Source organism: Phascolarctos cinereus, unplaced genomic scaffold, assembly GCF_003287225.1.
Source record: "Phascolarctos cinereus isolate Bilbo 61053 unplaced genomic scaffold, phaCin_HiC Scaffold_2;HRSCAF=192, whole genome shotgun sequence".
Taxonomy (NCBI): Eukaryota; Metazoa; Chordata; class Mammalia; order Diprotodontia; family Phascolarctidae; genus Phascolarctos; species Phascolarctos cinereus.
The window spans coordinates 339,050,251-339,074,005 of record NW_027555625.1 but is presented as its reverse complement, the minus strand read 5'-3'; positions in this window follow the sequence as shown (position 1 = coordinate 339,074,005).

Genomic DNA, 23,755 nt, shown 5'->3' with positions numbered 1-23,755 from the left:
TGGTATCAAAGTCGAGAAAGTCAGAAGCAGAGCCAGGAAGGGAATTTCTTCAGCTTCAGGCTAGAACCTCTCCATTGTAAGGGTAGGGTGGTAGCTCTTTAGTCATAGCTACTATATTCAGCCAATAATAGCCAGGTAGAGTGCCCAGACTAATATTAGGTCTTTACTTTTTGACCTCTATATCTGGGTAGAGATCAAAGCCTTCTGTTGTAGATGACTATCTAACAGGGTTCCTATACTTACACACTCCTGAGATTCTTTCTGGGTTAATTGCAAATGAATTTGAATCAGAACAAAGGGTAGGCTAAAGAGGAAAAGTTGTTATTCTTCACCCACATAGACTAAATTATTATCTTCATCATATATATATATATATATATATATATATATATATATATATATATATATGATAACGACAAAGTCAAAGTACAGCAAAAACCCTCAATTTCCCCACGAAGGTTTTTGAAGCCAGGGATGATAAAATTAGATCTATGTTAGAAGAAATTTCTAAGATTACTCTGAGAATAGTATAAAAGATGGATTGGACAGGGCAGACTAGATTCAAGGAGATGATTAGAAGAATGTCTTGGGAGGAGGTGATGAAAGGCAAAACCAGTGTGGATGCTGTTGTAAATGCATAGGAGCTTGCATCTTGCATCCCAAGTACACTAGATTTTTTTCTTAGAATGTTGGAGACCCCTCTAACATTTTCTCAAAACAAGGAAAAACTAGATGGAATCAGAAACTTTATGCCCTATGACATCAACCACTGTTCAAGTCCTACCCCAATGGTATAGGAGCAACCCTGAGGTCTCAAAGGCTATATGTAGCAAGGGAGAAACATCCTGGTAAAACTGTCTTGGCAGATGGGCTAAACCAGGTTGAAGGTAACTGATAGACCTTGAACCCATCAAGGAATTAGGGGGATGTCAACCCCAAGCATGTGAAGACTTCTTAGGGCAAAGTGGGCAGATAAGAACAATTTGTTCCAATGGCGATGAAGGTGGCTAAAACTGTGGAGTGCTTAGAGCTTGGTCAGACATTGAAGTTGCCAAGGTCATCCACTACATCCTGGGCCACTGTCAAGTCATCCTGACTTTTGTCTTGCCACTGAACTTTGATGACTCTGGAAGAGAGGGCGAAGCTGATGACTGTGCAATTCTGCCTCACTTAAATCCAACTCATGCATAAGTCAAGACATCATCTTGTGATATCATTGGTCCTCTTTGAAATGATGGATAAACAACAGCAAGGGAGCACAAGCTGTGTTAAGTCCTACCAAGATAGAAAGATTTTGAGCAAAGTTTGGGCAAGAAACTCAATATCTATTATCTGAGGACCAGTCTAGACATTTTTTGGCCATAGCCACCCTTGAACACAATCTGCCAAGTCATATAGGGGTTATGATTTGCATTTTTGGAGGGAGTGCCCAAACTTACAAAATCATGGATCTACCAAGTATTCAAGACATAAGTAATCCTATTATTGGGCATATATCTTTGGGAGGTGAAAGAAGAAAGAAATGTTCGAGATATTCCAAAATATTCACAGTGCTGCTTTTTGTTGAAGTTAAAAAAAAAGAAACAAACAAAAATTCTGGAAACAAAGTGGGTGCCCATTGACTGAGAATGGCCAAACAAATTGTGGCATATGAATATAATGGAATGTTAATGCAATATCAGATATGACATGAAAGGCAAGATGGAAGATAAAGAGTAGAGCTGGCCTGAGAGTCAAGACAACCTGGTTTCCAGAACCACCTCTGCCATGCCTTCTGTGTGACCCCAGGCAAGTCATTTCATCTCAGTGACCTAGGTAACTTTCTAAGATGATAAGTTGCAGAGCAGTTGCCACCCTAAACCAACACATTTACAGGTCTGCATAAAAATTTTGAAAAGAAATGAGAAGTATGGAGAATTCAGAGAAACAAGAGAAGACATGAACTGATAAAGAAAGCAGAACCATATTAATAATATAGAGTATCTTTAGAAATGCACATAAGGGGCACCTAGGTGGTGCAGTGGATAGAGCACCAACCTTGGAGTCAGGAGGACCTGAGTTCAAATTCGGCCTCAGACATATAACACTCACTAGCTGTGTGACCCTAGGCAAGTCACTTAACCCCAACTGCCTTCACAAAAAAAAAAGAAAGAAATGCCCATGAAAACAATACCAAAAGGCATGTAAACATGAGTTAAATGTAATGATTAATTTTATTTCCAGAGGAAACACACCTCTCTTCTCTCACCTGTGGTGGGGTATATGACCTTTGGGTATTACTACAATTACTGATAACAATAACTAGCATTTATATAGTACTCTAAGGTTTGCAAAGTGCTTTACAAATATTGTCTCATTTTGTCCTCATAACAACCCTTGGAGGCAGGTGCTATTATCCCCCTTTTACAGTAGGTAAAAACTACAATAGTAAGTTTGTTATAAGGGATGTTTCTGAGTTGGGGGGGTAGTTATTGGGAGGGGAAAACTATTGCGTACATAACAAAAGGCATTAACAAAACTCGTTAAAGAGTAAGTACCTAAATATTTTCAAAGTAATAAGTACTAAAGTTTAGGACAAATATCCTTATGGAATGAGGTCTAATATATTTAGCATATATGATCACATGCTATTGGAGTTCCTTATTTGTACAACCTATGGCATATATTTTGTTTTTGAGGTTGTTTCATTTCTGTTAACTTAATATGAAAACAAATTAAGGTAAAACGTTTAAAGGAAGGGTTAGTTTGAGGAATGTATCAAGCTGTGGTTGTGCTTGTAATAAGATGAAAATAGTGGAGGTTTTTTCTTACTGTGACCAAACATAACATGAGTGATGTGAGACAATATTTTCCAGATAAGACTTTGCATTACTTAGGAGTTCCAGACCATAAGTTGTTAGGAAAGACTGTTGCTCTTTAGCTTTATTCCAATTTTTCAGGCCTCAGAAATATGTGCCACAGGATTTTCCCCAATGAGGACTTGTTGGGACAGAGCATGTTTGTAAAATTATTATTGTTCTAGGATTCCTTCCATCTTTGTCATCTCCTGAATTCCTTTCCTGCATACTTCATAATGTGGCACAGAGATTTCTTATTCAGCAGTTAAGTGATTCCTGTGTATTAGTGATTACTTTCTTATGACCCAGTTAAAGCAGGATTACTCATTCTGGCACTGAAAGTTCAGGTTTCAGAAATGCTTCTTAGGACTAAAAAGCATATGTCTCATCTGAATAGAAAAACTGATACTGGAAATTTTGCATCTACACTGAGACTGCTTAGAGGACATAGACTATATCTTAAACGAGCCCTGAGGCTGCTGGCTGTCCTCTATTTACTCTCCAGAAAGAAAAAAAAATTCCCAATTGAACTAGCTTTGGTTTCCGGCAAAAAACTGTCCTTTACTCACTGGTTTCTCCCCTCACCCCAGCAGTCTTTTTAGTTTAGATTTTTAGGGTCTATGTATTGTTCCAAACACAAACCACACATTTTCTCCCAGATCTGACTTGTACAAATCATAAAAGCAATATATAATCAATGCTATTTTTTAACACCCACACACATTTTTATTTCAAAGATTTCGTTGTAGGGATGCAACCTATATTGAGGAATGACTATGTTTGGACCAGTGAGGTATGTACTCGATCAAGTGTTGTACTTGGTACTCCCAGGAAATTTCTTTCTATGGGATAAGTAATCTCATCTTTATCCCACAATCTTAGACTTTGGTCTAATTTCCTTTTCTACTGGGCCAGCTGCTCTACATGAATGTCTAGGTTTTGCAGGCAGTGTCTTATGAAAACAGGCAGATACACTTCCTTGCCCCATGCAATCTGAGTGGCAGCCCTTGAGAGACAGTTGGACTGCTTTTTGGATAGGGCTGGCCTACATATCACCTCCGACCCCCTGGATTCTTTCTTAACCCTACAGTTTTATGGACAGGTTGCTAACACCAATGAATGATCTCTCCTCCTTACATTAACTCAGTCAACTTACTTAAAGTGATCAATTTTCTCATCCACAAATGACTAAACCCCTCTCTGTCTTCCCCTAACGGGAGTCTGTTATGGAGGCATATGTAAATGTGAAGAGGCAGGGATGGGAGCAGTAGAAGATAATAAGAGCTCTGGGTATTCTGGGGTTGGAGGGAGAAATATGCTCCAAAGGGGCCTGAGACCCAAAGATAAACTTCACCTGCACAATGATTTTGCCTCTTCCTTTGTCAAAATGACTCTGAAGCTAATAATGAACAGTAGGAGATTGTGATACATGGTAGAATCTTAACACTGAAATTATGTTCTTAGAAAACAGCATGTCATATAAAAATGCTTCATATCAACTAAACAACGGCAACAATAGAGCTACATTTCCAGGTGAGAAAGTTATCGAGGGTGAATTTTCACTTGACATTATGATTTAATATATACATTACTACATACTCTATGTCTGAATATAGGCCATCAAAATTTGCCTTCCTTTGGGCAGAGCACCTTCAGGAAAGGGAGAAGAGAAGAAGGGAGGGGAGGGGAAGAGAGGAGAAGAGAGGAGAAGAGAGGGGAAGACAAGGGAGGGTAGGACAGAAGAGGGGAGGATAGGGGAGGGGAGAAGAGGAGAGGACGAGCTGAGTTGCCCAACTGGAACTGGCCAGCTGGGTCCCCATGAAGGCAGCTCAGACTACTCTGGTTGTGGTTTGTCCTTCACTCAAGAAAAGAACCATGACATCAGGGAAATGATGACGTGACTTGCAATTGACTTTGGTTTGAGTGAGGGAGGGCTGTGCAAAGCCTCACTTTGTCCTCCAGAGCCATCTGGGTCCAGTGGCCAGATACTGATCAGGACAACTGGAGATGCAGTGCAAGACCTGTGCCCTTTTAAATTAAGGTGTTTTCAGGTATCACTTTGAGTCAGGCAACGGCCCATTCAGTGAATAGGCTTCTTTAAGAAGTAAGTCAAGGTTTGGCCCCTTTAATAAAAAAAAAAAATCAAACTGGGAGGGGAAGACCCTCAGGGTTGCTGGCCAGAAGAGAAGCAGTTACTATTTACATTCACTCTGAGCCTGAACCACACACGCTACAAATACAGGGTACTTAGAGTCCTTGTAATATAAAGTTGGCAACATAGGATTGAAAGTTGGAAGACACCCTAGAGATCAGCTTCCTTATTTTATAGAAAAGAAGAATGAGGCACAGAGGGGTCAAGGTCTCACTGATGACCTTAGTGGAAGAAGGATTCAAACCCTGGTCCTTTGACTCTGGATTTAGTATACTTGTGACTACATTTCCAAATCCCTTCGTTTTATGAATGGAAAAGAGGAGTCCAGAGCGACTGAATGACTTACCACTTTTTGCTCAGGTCTTAGTGAGAGGCTTCTGGCTCCAGATGTTTTGGCTTTTGTACTTGTTGGCTGCCAGGACATGGTTCAAACCTTGATTTCTTGAGTCAATTAAAATTCAAGGATGGTTTTAATATCTTTCAAGGAAAATTTAGCCTATCCTATATAATAATTTATAAATAACATTCATATAATGTTTACTATGTACCAGATGATTTACAATTTTTATTTTATTTTATCCTCACAACAACCCTGGGAGGTAAGTGCTGTTATTATCTCCATTTTACAGATGAGGAAACTGAGGCAAACAGAGGGTTATTTGACTTGTCCCACAGCTATGAAGCATCTGAGGCCAGACCTGATGCTCTACCCGCTGCACCTTCTAGCTGCTCATATGTACCCCATATATTGGGTAGAGCTTAGCCTACACAGCAAAACCTTAGGAAATACTGCTCTAACTGCTTACTACCACTTAATGACAAAATCCTAAAGTCCTTCTAGAGACCTTCTGCCATTTAGCCTTAGAAATGTTACTGGAAATCCCTGACCTTAGGGATTTAAGAAACCTGGCATACGAAACACTGGAGATAAGCAGGAGAAGAAAAATAAAAAGAGAGTTAACTAACAAATAAATGATAGCACAGGGCCATCTCCAGTCGTCCTGACCTATGTCTTACCACTGGACTCAGATGATTCTGGAGGAGAGAGTGAGGCTGACGACTTTGCACAGCCCTGCCTTACTTAAATCCACCTCACTTGCAAGTCAAGACATCACCCTCCTGATGTCATTGGTCCTTTTCTAGAATGAAGAATCGAAGACAACAACAAATGACAGCAATAAGCAATGTCATGCTTCCTCTGAAGGAGCGACACAATATGAAAAATAAAGGCCAGAAAGGCTGGGACTTGCTCCCCAAACTTCGGAAGGACTGAGTCATGGATCTTAACCATCCGGTTCATGTGGTTGTTGATACTAAGCCTCATGGTATGGCCAGCATCCCCAGAAACACTGCCAAAAGCATGGAGGCTACCTAGAGTGCCCCTTCCTTTGTATCATCTTTCCCCCACTTCAATAAAGCCATTCCAATCCAACCTTACTGATGATCACCAAATGTTATGCTCTAGGCCTACCTCGGGCTGGTCTGGTTCCCTTGGTATGAAATTGGGGGGAAAAAATGTAACACCATCTAATTAGTTAACAAAATGTGGTCTACTTATCTATAAAGAAAGAATATAAGAAAAAAAAAGAAAGAAAGAATATGCGGCATTTATTTAGTTGGGTACAGCCTCCTTGCCTATGAGTCATGCTGGTCTACCAGTCAGAAAACTGAGGGATTGGCCCCCAATTCCTCTTGTGCCAGTTGTACTTATTGTCGACCACTGGAGAGCTTTAACTCTCTGAACCAATTGTTTTAAAGATGGTTTGAAAACCTAGTTTAGTCTGTGTCAGATAGGACCCCAGGATTCTGTATGGTAGGGCCTTAGGACATACATATTTCTCCAACTGCAACCTATTTGCGCATGGGGAAATCTTGTCATTTTATATGCTGTGTTGTTTTTATTAAATGTCTTGTTTTGAACCTATAACCACGCCTCAAAGCAAGCCTGGGATATTTTGCATGCTGCTGCATTTGCAAAAAGAAACAACTCCTAATTGGTGGAAAGAATGCTGACATGATGGCTATGGAGCTGCATTAGCAGCAGGGTTGGTCAAAAAACTTTTTCAAAGAGAAACTCATATGGTTCCAGATATTCTTCAGAACAGAGACACATAACAAGACTTTGAAGGCTACAAATGTGTTGGGGAAACTGGCTCTTCAACATGTACCCCATTTTCCAGTTTATCTCCCTAGAGACTTTGGAGACTTTCCCCTTGGGTAGGTTTGGGCCTCACTATTAGTTTAAGATGAGATCTCATCTCACTCCCACAAAGAACTCATTCATTCATATATTTTCTGGTGTATTATAGCCTGTAGAACTTCAATGATTTCTGTTTGCAATTTTGAGGGATAAATGGGATTCTAGTCTTTAGTGTAGCTGACTTAGCCAAAAATTATAAATTTAGGCTATGATATTATTCTCCCTTAAGAGTGACCAGGGAAGTGGCTTTTCTTCTGATCCCCTGAAAAATCACACTCCTAGACCAGCAGTGTATACACACAGAGACACATACACACATATGTATATGTATACACATGTATGCACACACATATATATGTACATACTGAAATGACTGAACAACAAATATATAGACATATATTTACATATCTATCCTCTCAAATACATACATACATATATATGTGTATATATATTGTATATATATATATATGTTTGTCATATATATGTGCGTGCACGTGCATACACACACACACAAACATTTTGTAGCTCTTCTCCTGCTTCCTTCATGGTGGCAATCACGATCACATTCCAGAGATCACTATCCACTCCATCTGAGAACCATGGCTATATGTTCAGACAACCCATTTGGACAAATATGTCTTATATGAGCATGCCTATACATATATTATAAATATTATAAATCATGGGCTCTTAACCTTTTTTTTTTGTCCTAGATTCTTTTGGAAGTCTAATGAAGCCTACAAACTTCTCAGAAAAATTTTTAATTGTGTAAAACATATGACTATAAAGGAAATTGATTATATAGAAACCAATCATATACATATATATGTATATATATATATGTGTGTATAAAAGTTCACAGACATCAAATTAAGAACCGCTATTATAAACCAATATATACTCTAGGTACCTGGTCAGACAATCAATAAACATTTATTAAGAACCTATCAAGTGCCAGGCACTGTGCTAAATGTTGGGGATATAAAAAAAAGGCAAAAATAGTCTCTGTCCTCAAGCTCACAACTGAATGGTAGAGACGGCAAGCAAATAACTATGTACAAATGAGCTATATATAGAAAAATTGGAAATAATTAAAAGAGAAAAGGCACTAAAATTTAGAGGGGTTGCAATGAGAATAGAGGTGTCACACATGTTGTGGGGGCATTGTGGCCTGAAGTGTTCTTAAGTACTGCCCTAGCCAGATTAAAATGCAATTGGAAAATAAAAAACACAATAAATGAAAATATAATAGAACATAGATAATGTTAATATGTATTTTTCTAAGGCAATATGTGGCCTGCTAGGATTCTTATGTATGGAGGCCCCTATTTGTATTTTAATTTGACCTACTGTTGTAGAAGGTGGGATTTTATTTGGAAATTAAGAGAGGTCAAGGAAGCCAGCAGGCAGAGATGAAGAGGGAGATCATTACAGACAGCTAGAGAACATTGTTGGAGATAAGAAATACAGAATCTTGTTTGTGGAAGAACATGAAGGCTGGTGTCACTAGATCACAGAGTACATGGAAAGAAGTATGGTATAAGAAGACTAGAAAGGTAGGAAAGGGGTAGGTTATGATGGGCTTTGAACACTAAATAAAGGATTTTGTGTCTGATCATAGGGGTAATAGCGAGTCACTGGAGTTTATTGAGTAGGGGGAATGATATGGTTGGACCTGTGCTTTAGGAAAAATCACAATGTAGCTGAATGGAGGGTGGCATGGAGTGGGAGAAACTTGAGACAGGCAGACCCATCTGCAGACTATTGTAACAGTGCAGGTGTGAGGTGATGACAGCCTGTACTTGAATAGCGGCAGTACCAGAGGAGAAAAGGGAGTGTATTGGAGAGATGTTACAGAGGTGAAATTGGCAGGCCTTTAGATATGGGGGTGAGAGACAGTGAAGAGTCAAAGATGACATCTATGTTGCAAGCCCGGGCAACTGAAAGGTTGGTGTATCCCTCTATAGTAATAAGGGAATTAGGAGGGAGGGAAGGTTTAGGCAGAAATATAATGAGTTCAGTTTTGGACATCTTGAGTTTAAGATGTCTTCTGGACATCCAATTTGAGATGTCTGAAAGGCAGTTGAAGATTAGAAACTGGAGGTTAGCAGAGAAGTTATGCAGGATAGGAAGATCTGAGAATCCTTAATATAGAGATAGTAAGTAAATCCATGGGAGCTGATGTGATCACCAAATGAAGTAGTATAGAGGGAGAAGAGATGAGGACCCAGAACAGAACCCTGTGGGACACCTACTGTTAGAGGTGTGATCTGGATGGAGATCCATCAAAGGACACTGAGAGACAATCTGATAGGTAAGATGAGTACCAAAAGAGTGTGGTATTCCAAAAACCTGGAGAGGAGAGAGCATCAAAGAGGAGATGGTGATCAATAGTGTCAAAGGCTACAAAGAGCTCAAGCAGAATAAGGATTGGATTTGTCAATTAAGAGATCATTAGTGAGAGTCAATACATCACTGAGGGCTTGAGAGCTATGGTTTTGACCCGTCATGGCTTTTCTGGGGATCCTAGTGCCTCATGAATAAGGCTTCTAAAGGCTTCTAGTAGATAACATAGGCTAGGAAAGTTTGTTAAAATATTTTCCATATGCAGTCGGACTTTCTGTATCCAAATGTCCTGTTACAGTTCTATTAACGTGACCCTGGTGTCTTCTTAGGTAAGCTCAAGAGCAAAAAATCCCTCTATTTTCACTCATTTCGGTGATGTAATTAAAATCAGGTAATGTGGTGTCATGTAAAAAACTTTGAACTGGAAATCAGGAAACCTGGGTATTAGTCTTAGTTTGTGTGACATGGGTCATAGTTCAGGAATTCTTACTTAACCTTTCTTTTGTTATGGATCCCTTGGGGAGTCTTGTGAACCCCAAGGAACCTGTCTCAGAATAATGTTTTAAATACATAAAATTAAACACATAGGATTAAAATATAACCAATCATATTGAAATTATAGTTTTTTATTAAAATATTTTAAAAACAAATTCATAGACCTTACATTTAAGAACCCTAGTTTAAGACTAGATGATAATGAAAGTCCCTACTCATCTTGAAATCCTACAATAGTTTTTGGAGCAGTGGTTCTTAAAGTATGGTATGGAGGTCCCCAACATCCCCGAGACCTATTAGATTGTAAACTACTTGAGGGCAAGGATTGTCTTTTGTCTCTTAGCAGAAGATGCTAATGTAACTCTTAAGAACTTTATCAATATTAAGATAGAAGAAGTTTACATGGACAGGGGGCATAGATGTGAGTCAAGAACAGTGCCTGGTATGTAATAGGTGCTTAATATATGTTTATTGATTGATTGTGAGATCAAAACTATTTTTACAATATTAAGAAGTTTCATTTTTTAATATGATAAATATCAACAGTTATAAACCACATAAAAGCTCTTTAGAGGGACTTCTCAATAATTGTTAAATAAAGCGGTCCTCAAACAAACAAACAAACAAAAAGATTGAGAACCATTGCTTTGGGAAAATGCTTTAGTAATTGAGAAATAATTTTTCCTGTTAGCTCTACATGTATTTCATGTTTTTGAAATTATATTTCTCATATCAAGGCAGCATGGTGTAATGAATAAAGAGATGGCCTCAAAGCCAGGAAGGCCCAGGTTCAAATCCCACCTCTGATATATCCTAGCTGTATGATTCTGGACAAGTCACTTCCTAATGTCTTATGTGACTGTCTAAGACTCTAAGTTGCAGAGAAGATGTTGGCTTGTCTTGATGGAGGGAATTTCCCCACGTGGGAATTTCTTATAACACCAGTGAAATAACTTATCTAGTTTGTACCTCTGCCAAAGCAGAAACTGTTTTTCTGAAAGGTGAGAGCAGAGCTGTAGGTAACAAAGAATGAATGACAACATCCAGTTAAGTCCCAGGCTCTGAAACTATATTCTAATAAACAAGTAGGATTTTAAGACAGAGATGGGGATAGTTTCAAGTTCAATGGGTAAAAGCTACCCCAACTGATAAATAGTTAAAGAATATGAACAGGCAGTTTTCAGATGAAGAAATCAAAGTTATCTATAGTCATATAATGAAGTGCTCTAACTCACTTTTGATCAGAGAAATGAAAATTAAAACAACTCTGAGGTACCACCTCACACCTATCAGGATAGATAATATGACAAGGGAAATGATAAGTGCTGGAGAAGATGTGAGAAAATTGAGACACTAATGCACTGTTGGTGAACTGATTTAACTGTTCTGGAGAGCAATTTGGAACTATGCCCAAAGGGCAACTGTGTATACACTTTGATCCAGCTACTAGGTTTATCTCAAGGAGATCATAAAAAGGGAAAAGGACCTACATGTGCAAAAATATTTACAGCAATCTTTTTCATGGTGGCTGAGGGGAAGCCCATAATTTAGGGAATGGCTGAATAAGCTGTAGTGTATGAATGTAATGCAATACTACTGTGCAATAAGAAATTATTTCAGAAAAACCTGGAAGGACTTGTATGAACTGATGCAAAGTGAAATGAGCAGAACCAGGAAAACATTGTACACAATATCAGCAATATTATGTGATGATCAACTATGAATGACTCTCATCTTAGCAACACAATGATCTAGGACAAGTACAAAGGACTCACAAATGAAAATGCTATCCACATCCAAGTAGAGAACTAATGAACTCTGAATGCAGATAGAAGCGTACTTTTTTCTACTTATTTTATTTTTTTGGTGTTTTTTTCCCTTTTGATCCATTTCTTCTTTCACAACTGTAAATAATACGGAAATGTGTTTTACATAATTGCACATTTATAACCTACATCAAATTGCCTACCATTTTAGGAAGAGGGGAAGGGAGGCAGGAAGGGAGAAAAATTTGGAACTCAAAATCTTGTAAAAAATGAATGCTAAAAATTGTCTTGACATATAATTGGGGGAAAAAATAAAATGTTATTAAAAATTTTTTTTAAAAGGGTAAGAGCTAGGGGTAAGAAGGGATACCCAGAGGTGGTAAAAAAGGAGAATAAATGTTTGTGTAGACATTTTGGAGGTCTCTAATCATATCACACTTAAGTGGCAAATCTTTCTTTCCATGCCTCAAGCAAGTATTTGATTGAAAAATAAGAAGAGGAGACTTATGGAAGAGCAGTTAATTATGGTTAGCATCTGTACTTATTCTTTCTTTTACTGTCTAGAAACAAGATCATTCTGCCTCCTTCAATTGCTTTGCCCAGGTATCCATAATACACTAGCTTAGGCAGCCCACCAGAGAAGAAATAATATGCAAGAGAAGAAAAGCACACTTCCCCCTTAAACTTCAGGATGAGAAATATAATTGAAATGTTAGCTGGTGAGGGTAACTAAATGTCTGCTGAATCGAAGGCTGAAGTACTTAATAAATGTTTGTTGAATTGAAATTTCTTGAATTCTATCTAATTTTGCTTCTATTTTCTTTGCCAAGAATAAATGGAAAATGGCCGAATAAAAACAGTTAATCAAAGAAGTTTTTATTTAGTGCCTACAATGGGCCAGGCACTTTGCTAGGCTCTGGGCATATAAATATAAAGAATGAAACAATCTCTACTCTTAAAGAGCCCGCATTTTATGGGGGAGAAAACAAATACTCATGTAAGTATTTGCAGAATAAATTTCAATATAATAAATACAAGATGCTTAGGGAAGAGGGAGCTAGCAGTTGGGGGGATCAACTGACACAATAAATAAAAAGATAGGAAAAGGACACCTCATTGACCTTAATGAATTCAAGTCATCTGACCCAGATGAACTGTATCCTTGAACTCTGAAAGAACTAGTGAGGTGATTGCTAAGCCATTGTCAGCCATATTTGAAAGATAATAGAGAACAGATGTACCATAGGATTGGAGAAGAGCAAATATTGTTATGATTTAAAAAAAAAAAGAAAAGTGAATAGAATCTGAAGATTTTATTCCAATAGGTATAACTCTGATTACTGCAAAAAGTACTGAATGGATCATTGAGGACATGGTTAGTGAACAAAAATCACAATAGGGGTTCATCAATAGGTCATGACAGACTAACCCGATTTCCTTTCCTGATAAAGTTACTAAACTAGTAGATCAGGTAAATACTATAAATATAGTTTGTCTGGATTCTAGCAAGTATTTTATAGTGTCTCACTCTATTTATATGAAAAAGATGGAAAGCCTTAAATGATAGTGCATCTATGTATTCTGTCCACATGACCAGAATCAAAGAGTAGTTGTTCATGGTTCAAATGTCAGCTTGACCAATGGTATGTCCCAGAGATCTATGTTTGCCCTTATGTGATGTAACACTTTTTATTAATGGCTTAGATGAAAGTATAGGTGTATATACTTAACAAATTTGCAGGTGACACAAAGTTGGGAGGGATAGATGACAGAGAGAATCCAAGAAAGTCTTGACAGGTATGAGCAGTTCTCTTCAAACGGAGGGCAGGGGTACTATGGCATAACCCAAAAGGAGCTATGGTCTAACCTCAAAGGATATGTGATCAGCCAGTTAGGAATGGAAATAACGTTCTCCACAATAAGCAATTATGGGGTTTGTCTCCTGCACAACTATGCCTACCTTTTATTCCCCAGCATGCTGGCACTCTTCCTCCTTCTTCGGATGTGCAATTTTCCAGACTTTCCCCTTCCTAACTCCCTTCTGAACTGAGTATTAACTTTTTGGGGCAGCTATAACCCAAAGTAGATACAAAATAATATAACAGTGGATTTTAAGGTGCTATTGAACAAGTCAAATCAACATACAAACCTTACCCTTGCCCCTCAGATCACTTCAAGAATGCAGCAGGCATCCCTTGGAGGATGTGATCAGGGATGGGTGAGCTGCAAAAAGATCACAGATCTCATAACACTATTAGTCCCCTTGAACTCACACTTCTTCCAAATTTGCCAGTTATTGCTGAGGGCTGAAGTAACTTCTAGTCACCTTGGTTCACAACCTTGATGTCATCTTCAACTTCTCACTCTCCCCCATCCCACACATCCAATAAGTTGCCCAATCTTGTTATTCTACCTCCACATCTCTCACATCTGTCCCCTTCTCTCTACTCATGTGCCCTATTTCTGGCCCCCATCAACTCTCACCTGAACAGTTACAATAGTCTCCTAATTGGTATCCTTGTTTCAAATCTTTCTCCTGTAGTCCATCTTTTATACATCTGCCAAAGTGATTTTCTTAAAATGACATCTGACCATGTCACTCCCCTACTCAATAAAATTTAATGGCTCCCTATTAACTCTAAGATCATATGTTATTTCATCTTTATCTCATTTCTTTTAACTTATATTTTTGTGTTTTATAATGTACCCATAGGACATGCATATACTCTATGAATGGGTAAATATATATGTATGTATTTATATTTATATAAATATATATTTTGATTACATTCTCAAACATTTTTACTGATGGGGAACACCATTAAAAAGGTTTGAAGACCACTAGGTTAAAGCAAAGATTGCCAAACTATGGCTGGTGACTGTGGGAGTTAAGCATGGCTTTTACTTTTAAAATGAAGTTTTATTGTACAGTTATCCTTTCCACATTGAGGGGGTTAGGGGTGCAGTACTTCATGACCTGGAAAATCTGCATAAAATTTTTTGGCCCTCCCTTCATACCAGAGAAGAAGTCTAAATTATTATGGTATTAAAAGATAAAATGTGATGATATTATGCAATACTATACATACATTTTATGCATTTCTGAGTTTCTAAACCTTTTCTGTGTTGTCTGCTGGCCTTCGCGTGTCGTCTGTGGCTTCTGCAAAACTCCCAAAAAATTCCCATTTAATTTCTTATGCTGACCCACAATATATATAAACCACAGTGGGAAAAATCATGATGTTGAAGGAATAACTGTATTTAAAAATGTAAAAATCATTCTTAGCTCTCTAGCAGTACAAAAAACATTCTTGGCCCCCTGAGCTACAGAGCTGTGTTGAATATAGGGTGAAATTCAACAGACATAACCATAATGTCTGATATTTGGGTTCAAAAATTCAATGTCACAAGTACAGGATAAGAGAGGCATAATTAGACAGTAGTTTGTCTGAAAAAGATCTGGGGGTTTTAGTGAACTTCAAGCTGATTATGAGCCAGCAACATGATGTGGAAGTCAAAAAATGTAATGTGATCTTGGGTTGTACCAAGTGAGGCATAGCTTCTAGGATGAGAAAGACTGAAGAATGCCCAGAGGAGAGCAACCAAGATAATGGATAGTCCTGAGATTGTGTGAGGAGAGACACCTGAGAAGAGATTGAAGGATGTAAGAGCAAGTGGAAGCCATATTCTGAAGGACTTTAAGTACTGAACAGAGGAGTCTATATTTGGTCCTAAAGGAAACAGGAAGCTACTGAATATACTGAAGTATATTATGCAAGGGATTGACATAGTCAGATAGATTCTCTTGGAGTATCATTTTGTTAGCTCCATGGAAGAAAAATTGGAGAGGGGAGAGACTGGAGGAAGAGAGCCCAATTAGAAGGCCATAGCATAGGGCAACTAGGTGGCACAGTGCATAGAGCACCGGCCCTGGAGTCAGGAGGACCTGAGTTCAAATTCAGCCTCAGACACATAACACTAGCTATGTGACCCTGGGCAAGTCACTTAATCCCAAAAAGGGGACAAAAAAAAAGAATATTGTAATCAATCAGGTTCATGACAATTTGGGCAGAATGGCTAGATATTTTCAGACTTAGGTCTGTAGAATAGTACTACTATCTAAGGCATTTGAGGATAGGCTAGCATGGAAAGTTTACTGTATGACAGGCCTGCACAATGTATGGCCCACAGGCTGCTTGTGGCCCACCAAAGGATTTCAGGTGGCTCATGGAAAATGGAGTAAAGTAAATGAAAGTAAAGATGAAGCAAGTGCTTTGTCCATGCCCTGCTTAACCCACCTTCCACTAGTCACTATGGTGCCCACCTTGTATCTTGGCAGGTGGGTTGCCACTGCGCACTCTTTCCGTTTGTCACGTGACCCGTGGTTACCAACCATCATCAGTCTGTCTCTAGTCTGAGAGGAGCAAGAGTCATATCTTTTTACTGTGTTTTCGGTCATTACTGGCATTGAACAGCGACAAAGTGAACGCAGTCATGTACCAATGCATGTGATGAGTGGCAACGCAAGGGTTTCTTCCCCTTCCTCACTGCACGGCTGCCCTCCAAGTTATATGAGTGTCTGGCGCTCTCTCCAAGGTCAGACACTCAGTTCAGTATGTCTTTGTGCATGAGCAATTGCTGTGGAGATTTTTTGGTTCTAACATTGAAGTTTTTGGAGTGACTTTGTAAAACAAGTGATAAAAAGAAACGGAAGATCGAATCAGAGGGCAGAGTGTTTAATCCAGAGTGGACAAATGGATACTTACTTACATTAGAAACAAAATACTGTGCCTTGTTTGCCGAGAAGTAATAGCTATTCTGAAGGAATAAAATCTTTGTTGCCATTTTGAATCAAAATATCCTGACGTAAGAAATTGGACACCAATGAAAAACAAATTAAAGCATCCAAATTGTTGAAAAATCTCAGTGGGGAACAATCGTTTTTCATGAAAGTAAATTCAGAAAATGAGGTGGCTGCTAAGATTAGTTTTCAGATTTGTAAAGAAATGTATTTCAAATGTGATTCTAGAGTATGATAAACTGATTGCTGACAATAAGTGTAATATGTCCCATTAACTAAATGTAAACAGTAAGAAAACCTGAAAAATGTATTAAAACTTGTACTGCTTAGCAAAGTAATTTTTTAACATTAATATGATTTCATGATAAATAAAAATCTTAAGTAATAATTGTAATTAATTGATATTAATTTAAATTTCCCTTTTAAAAATATAGTTTATTTGCAGAATAGTTTAATCATTAATTATACCTTTACTTGGAAAGTAAAAACCTATCTGTGCCCTGAAGAAGTTTAACCTATTTTAATTTTGGTCCCTACCTACTGTCAAGTTGTGTAGGCCCCCTTGATGACAACCTAGTCTCTGACTTAAGCAAATGCTGCCCTCCTTTCTTACAGAAGATGCTATCAAGCTTTGAATTTTAAAGAAAAATGTGCACTTATTGGGAATTTTCCTAGGAATTTAGGTCAAGCTTATTGGCCTGTATTTTGAAGAAACTATACAATCTTGAGTTGATGATTTTTTTTTTGAAATCAGGACATTTGTGCTTTTTCATTTCTGCAGAATTTCTCCTGTTCTCCATGATCATTCAGCTTATTAGCCATTGACAGTGACTCAGCAAACACATCTAGCAATTCTGTCATTACTCTGGGATATAATTTATCTAGGGCTGGTAATCTGAACTCATCAAAAGCAGCTTGGCCAATAAGTCAAGTATTTGTTGATCAAGGGAGTTTTTAGGCTCTTTTGGTCTCTTCATCATGGTAATTGATTTACACTGATTAAATGTAAGCAAGCATGTAATAGATGTTGTTCTTTGCTGTTCAGTCATTTTTCAGTCGTGTCCAACTCTTTGTGTGGGTTTTCTTGGTGAAGATACTGGATGGATTTGCCATTTCCTTCTTTAGCTTATTTTACAGATGAGGAAACTGAGGTAAACAGGGTTAAGTGACTTACCCAGGGCCGTACAGCTAGTTAAGTATCTGAGGCCAGATTTAAACTCAGGTCTTCCTGACTTCAGGCCCAGTGCTCTATCTACTGCCCCACTTCAATGCTTGTTGAGTATAGCCTGTCATGGTAAAAGCAAGGTACAAAACAATGGACTGCTCATGGGTTACATTGGTATACATGTAATATGAAAGAAGAAAGACTCTTTACTAAACTCCTTGGGATGATTTAGAGGAGGACATGGAGGAGAGCTGGGAGCAATTAGGTGGTGCAGCGGGTAGAATGCCAGGCCTGGAGCCAGGAAGACTCCTCTTCCTGAATTCAAATCTGGCCACAGACACTAGCTATGTGACTTGCAAGGCCAACTACCCAAAAAAGGCACCCTGAGGCTGAGGGGATGATAAAAAGTGGGAGATATGCAATGCAACACTGTGTTGACCTATTACTAATTCTGCACGTGGTCAGAGCCAGCAGGTGCTGTTCCCTGATCCATGGCTACGAAGGCCCTCTAAGATGATTTTAGACATGTGGGTGAAGTGAAAACGATGGAATGGATGCAGGGCAGGTCCTAGTGGACAGCAGACATTTGTAAAGAGTGGTACTTGATTTGTTCAATAGACAGTATTGCCAACTCAAGTTGCTTATCTGGTGGGCCTAAATAACAAGTCCTGGAGCTATTGTGCATGTACTCCTTTTTTCTCTGGCAGTGAGGTACCATTTTGTAAGAATGCACAGGCTTATCCAACAGGAACCAGGAAACTCCTACACTAGTCAATTTATTATGGTGACAGCAGTATTTCCTTGGCTTCCCTGCCAGGATTGATTCTAATCAGAGTTGAGAGCAAGCTACAGAAGTTGGTGATAGTTTTGGAAGGAATTAAGAAATCTAGAACTACACCACATATCAGAACACATAGGATCATTTTTTGACCTCCTTGGAGATACATGTCCAGTAAGTAGGTATAAACAATTTAGTGACTTTTCTCACATAATTACAAATTGTTTTCCAGAAAGTTGAGATAATTCGTAGTTTTACCTTTAATGTATTAATGGACCTGTAGTCCCACAGTCCCCTAAACATCCACTGTTACCATCTTTGCTACTTTGAGTGTGAGGTAAAACTTGAATTTTTCAAATTTGCATTTTTCTTATTGTTAGTGATTTGACACAAATCTTTCTGAATGGTGGTGGATTCTTGAAATAGTTTTGTGATACATGAATATAATTGAACAACAACCACAAAACAAGTGAAAATAAATGCTCTAAAATTATAAAGGACAAGCTTGGCCTCCGAAGAAGAGATATGAAAAAACATTTCCCCCTATCTCCTTTGCTGAGATGTATATGGTGGAGTGGGGTGGGGAGCAAGGATAGAGAGAGCATAAGATTTGTTAAATATATTGTCAGGTGGTTTTTTTTAGAAACACTTTAAAAAAATTTTCTGCAATATTTTTGGAAAGCTTCTAGCACTTAATGAGTTCGTCATCAGCCCAGCTGAACTACATCTTGAAAGAACTAACACATGTGAATTACTGTGAATGATTTTGGGGTGATTATGGACAATGAGAAAGGTACTGAAGATAAGAAAAAATAAAGGAGTGTGCCAAGTGTAATCCTGTCTTATTCTTAGACAAATTCTAGGAATTATTGGTAAAGGGCTGATTGGTGAATATTTAGAAAAAGAAGAAGCAATCACAAGGAGCCAAAAATGACATGTGGCTTCATGAAGAACAAACTAACCAACACTTAGGAAATGGCTGAGCAAATTACAGTATATGACTGTACTGTAATATTGTTGTGCTAAAAGAAATGAGGAAAGAGACAGTTTCAGACAAACTTGGAGAGACTTAAAGGAACTAAAAGTGAAATGAGTAGAACTAGATAACAATTTGTATAATATAACAATATTTTTGTTGTTTAGTTAATTCATTATGTCCAACTCTTTCATGACCCCATTTGGGTTTTCTTGGCAAAGATACTGGAGTGGTTTGCCACTTCCTTCTCTAGTTCATTTTATAGATGAGGAAACTGAGGCAAATAGGGTTAAATGACTTGCCCAGGGTCACTCAGCTAGTAAATATCTGAGGCCAGATTTGAACTTGGGTTCTCCTGGTAGAGCCAGGGCTCTATCCACTGTGCAACCTAGCTGCCCCATAACAATATTGTGAAGATAAACAACTTAAAAATAGTTAAGATCAATGTAGTAACCATGATTCCAAAAGACCAATGTCTCTTAAAGCTTGCTACCCACCCAGCTGACAGAGGTAATGGATTCTAGTTGCAGAATGAGATGTGTATTTTAAAATATGGCCAATGTAGGCATTTATTTTGCTTGATTATAGATATTTGTTACAAGGGTTTTCTTTTTCTTTGGGGAGTGGGGAAGTGGGAGGAAAGGAAAATAATGCATGTTAATTGAAAAAAAAATAAACTAACTTCATTTCCTCTTTTGAGAGTCTACTTAGATTGGAGGATCAAAATATAGTTTACCTAGATATAACAGATATAGTTCACCTACATTTTAGTAGGACATTTGATAAAATGCCTCAGACTATTCTTGTGAAAGAAATGGAGAGATGTGGGTTAGATTACAAATCCAATTGATGGATTCAAAATTGGTTGAATAGCCAGACTTAAAGACTATTATTTTTAATGAAAAATCATCAGTAATTCAGCATCAACCTGGAGTTGTGCTTAGTCCTTTGTGGGTTAACATTTGTATTAATGATCTGGACAAAGTGTTAGATGCAATGCCTATCAGAGGTGCAGACAACAGGAAGCTAGGAGTGATAGCTACCATATTGGATGGCAGAGTTAAGATGCAAAGAGATCTTGAAAATCCAGAAGATGCCCTCCCCCAAAATGTGCTCTTCTCCCAACTTTCTCTATTTCTATTTTTTATTCAAAATGTAAGAAATTTTAAAATGTCTTTAAAATATAACCATTTCCATGACAAAGTAGGACAGAAAGAGTATTGCGCATAAAATTGCAAATCTGATATGTGTAATTTGCTTTTCCTTTTAAATATATAATAGTTATCATAGTTCTTTTTTTCCCCTCCCTCCCCATCCCTTTCTAGAGATGGCTCCTGTTTGACACAAATATGTATAAACACACACACACACACACACACACACACACACACGTGTAAAACTACCCTATTTCTATTGAAGGCACTAGCATTCTCTCAGATATCCAGGTTCTTAAACTCTGACCCCTCCCTCATGGTATTTAACCAATTGCTAACTCTTCTTGGTTCTATATCGACAACATCTCCTATTCATCTTTTTTTTTTTTCTGATTCTTATACAGCCACTGCCTTAATGGAATCCTTCTCACCCAGACTATTATAAGAGCCACCTAAATGGGTTTTTTTTCTGCTTCAATCTCTCATTTCCAATCCATCCTCCACAGAGTTGCCAAAATAATCTTCCTAAAGCACAAGCCTGACCATATTACTCTTCTACTCAAAAATCTTCAATGCCTTCAAAAACTCCCCACTACCTACAGGATGAAATATTGACTTAGAATAAAATTAAAGGCCTTTGTAATATGATTCCCACCTTTCTTCCAGCTATATTTCATGATACTCTTCTTTACAAACTCTATGTTCCAGTCAAACTGGACTATTAACCATTCTTTTTTTTTTTTAAAGGAAGGAAGAACATGTTTTTAATTTGAAAAAAAAAATTAAGTAGCTGGAGAAAATAAACACATCTTTTTTTTTCCTAAAAATTTTGGAATGCCAGAATGAAAGGGGAGTGGAGAGCCAGCATCCTTTTTCTAAAGTATATTTTATTTCTCCCCAATTTATTAGCCATTTTTGATACTCCTTGCATTCACAAGAGTGGTTCCCCATGCCTGGAATTCACTCCTTCCCTACATCCACCTATCAGAATCTTTATTTTCAACTCAGGTTCAACTCAGAGACCACCTGGATGCTCCCACTTGTCTGAGTTTTCCTTACAAATATATGTTGTGTCTCCCAAGATAATGTAAACTCATTGAGGCCAGAAAGTATGTTTTGTTTGTTTTTTATCTTTGTTTCACCAGAACTTTGCACATCACAGGTAAGCTTAATATTTATTTTTTAATCGAACTGAATTAGGAATAAATGCAATAATTTAACTTCCTTTTTTTTCCCTGAAAAATCTACTTCCCAAAGAGGCATAAACCAACAGCAGTTGGTCTAGAAAAGATCTGGGGATTTCAGTGAACCATAAGCTCAGTATGAATCAACAGTGTGATATGGCAGTCAAAAAGGCCGTGTAATCTTGGGATACATTATGACAGGCATAGTAGGTAGAGAGGAGATAGTCTTAGTAGGGGATCTGGCCTAGGGAAGTGATGGTCCCACTACGGTACATGAGTTAAAGTCTTGACTTTGCCACTTAGTACCTATGTGACTTCAGGCAATTCATTTCACCCCTCTGAGTTTCAACTTCCTCATCTGTTAAATTAGGGGGTTACCCAGAAGTCCTGGTTCCTTCCAGCTCTAAATCTCTGACTTTATGACCTAAGATCTATGATCTACTTTGTCTTGGCCAGGTATACAAAGAAAAATAAAATAGTCCCTGATCTCAAGGAGCCCATGGTCTAATGATAGAGACAACATGCAAACAATTATGTGTAAACAAGATATATGCAGGATAAATTAGAGATAATCAACAGAGGGAAGGCACTAGCCTTAGGGGGATCAGAAAAGGCTATATATATGGAAGATGGAGTTTTAGCTGAGGCTTTAAGGGAATCAGGGAATTCATGCAATTAGAGATAAATAGGAGAGCATTCCAAGCATGGGGGACAACCAGAGAAAATGGCCAGGGTTTGGAAATGGAGTGGCTTGTTTAAGGAACAGCAAGGAGGCCAGTGTCACTGGGTCACAGAGTACCTAGGTGTAAGATGACTAGAAAAGTAGGAGAGGGGAAGGGGCAGAGATTATGATGGACATTGAATTACAAAAAGAAGATTTTATATTTGATCCTGGAGGTGATAGAGAATGGCTGGAGTTTATTTCCTACGGAGGTGACATGGTGAGACCTTAACTTAGGGAAATTAATTTGACACCTGAATGGAGGGTGGATTAGAGGGAAGAGAGATTTGAGGCACAGAGACCAACTAGTACCTTACTGCAATAGTGCAAGTATGAGGTAGTAAGGAGACACATTTTAGGAAAGATATTAATAAGCTAGATAGCATTCAGAAGAATGTGAAAGGCCTTGAGAACATGCCACATGAGGATTAGTTAAAGAAACTAGAGATAAGAAAAGACTTATGGGAAACCTTGTAGCTGTTATGGAATATTTAAATTGCTTTTATATGGAAGAGAAGTTAGACTTCTGGTTGGCTCCTAAGCAGCAGACTCAGAAGCAATAGGTGGAAGATGCAAAGAGTAGATTTAGGCTTGATGTGAAGATAACTTTATAACATTTAGAACTATCTCAAAGTTCTTCAGGCATGCCCCCTCATTAAAGATCTTGAAACAAAAGCTAGAAAACCACTTATCAAATGTGGGACCTTTTCAATATGTCATAGAAAGGACTTTTGTTCACATTTTGGTTAGAATAGATGAGATAGTGTCTCGTGTCTCTTCCACTACTGAAATTTTATAATTTGCTCAGTTCACACTCATTTGAAAATGAGTATGGAAATTTATTTTGCTGTTACTTTGCAAAGACTCTCCTGATTAAATGTTATACTGTTCCAGGAACTAGTTAACTTCAGTGACTGTTAGAAGTTCCCAGGCTACTGGGGGCTCAAGCCGTTGTGTTCTGAGAGGTTGAGACCCCTCAAAAACTGTAGTACAGGACGGGGTCATCTGGAATGAATTCACAGACTCACGCATTCTTTAACTCAAGTTGGCAAAAAGTTTATTGTTAATGCTTTTCAGCAGGCAAGGATTCTTAAGAAACCTGAGACTTTAAAGGGGGTACAGTTAAAGTATATATAGGATAAAATATAATAAAACATGTGCCAAATATGCTAACTAGGAT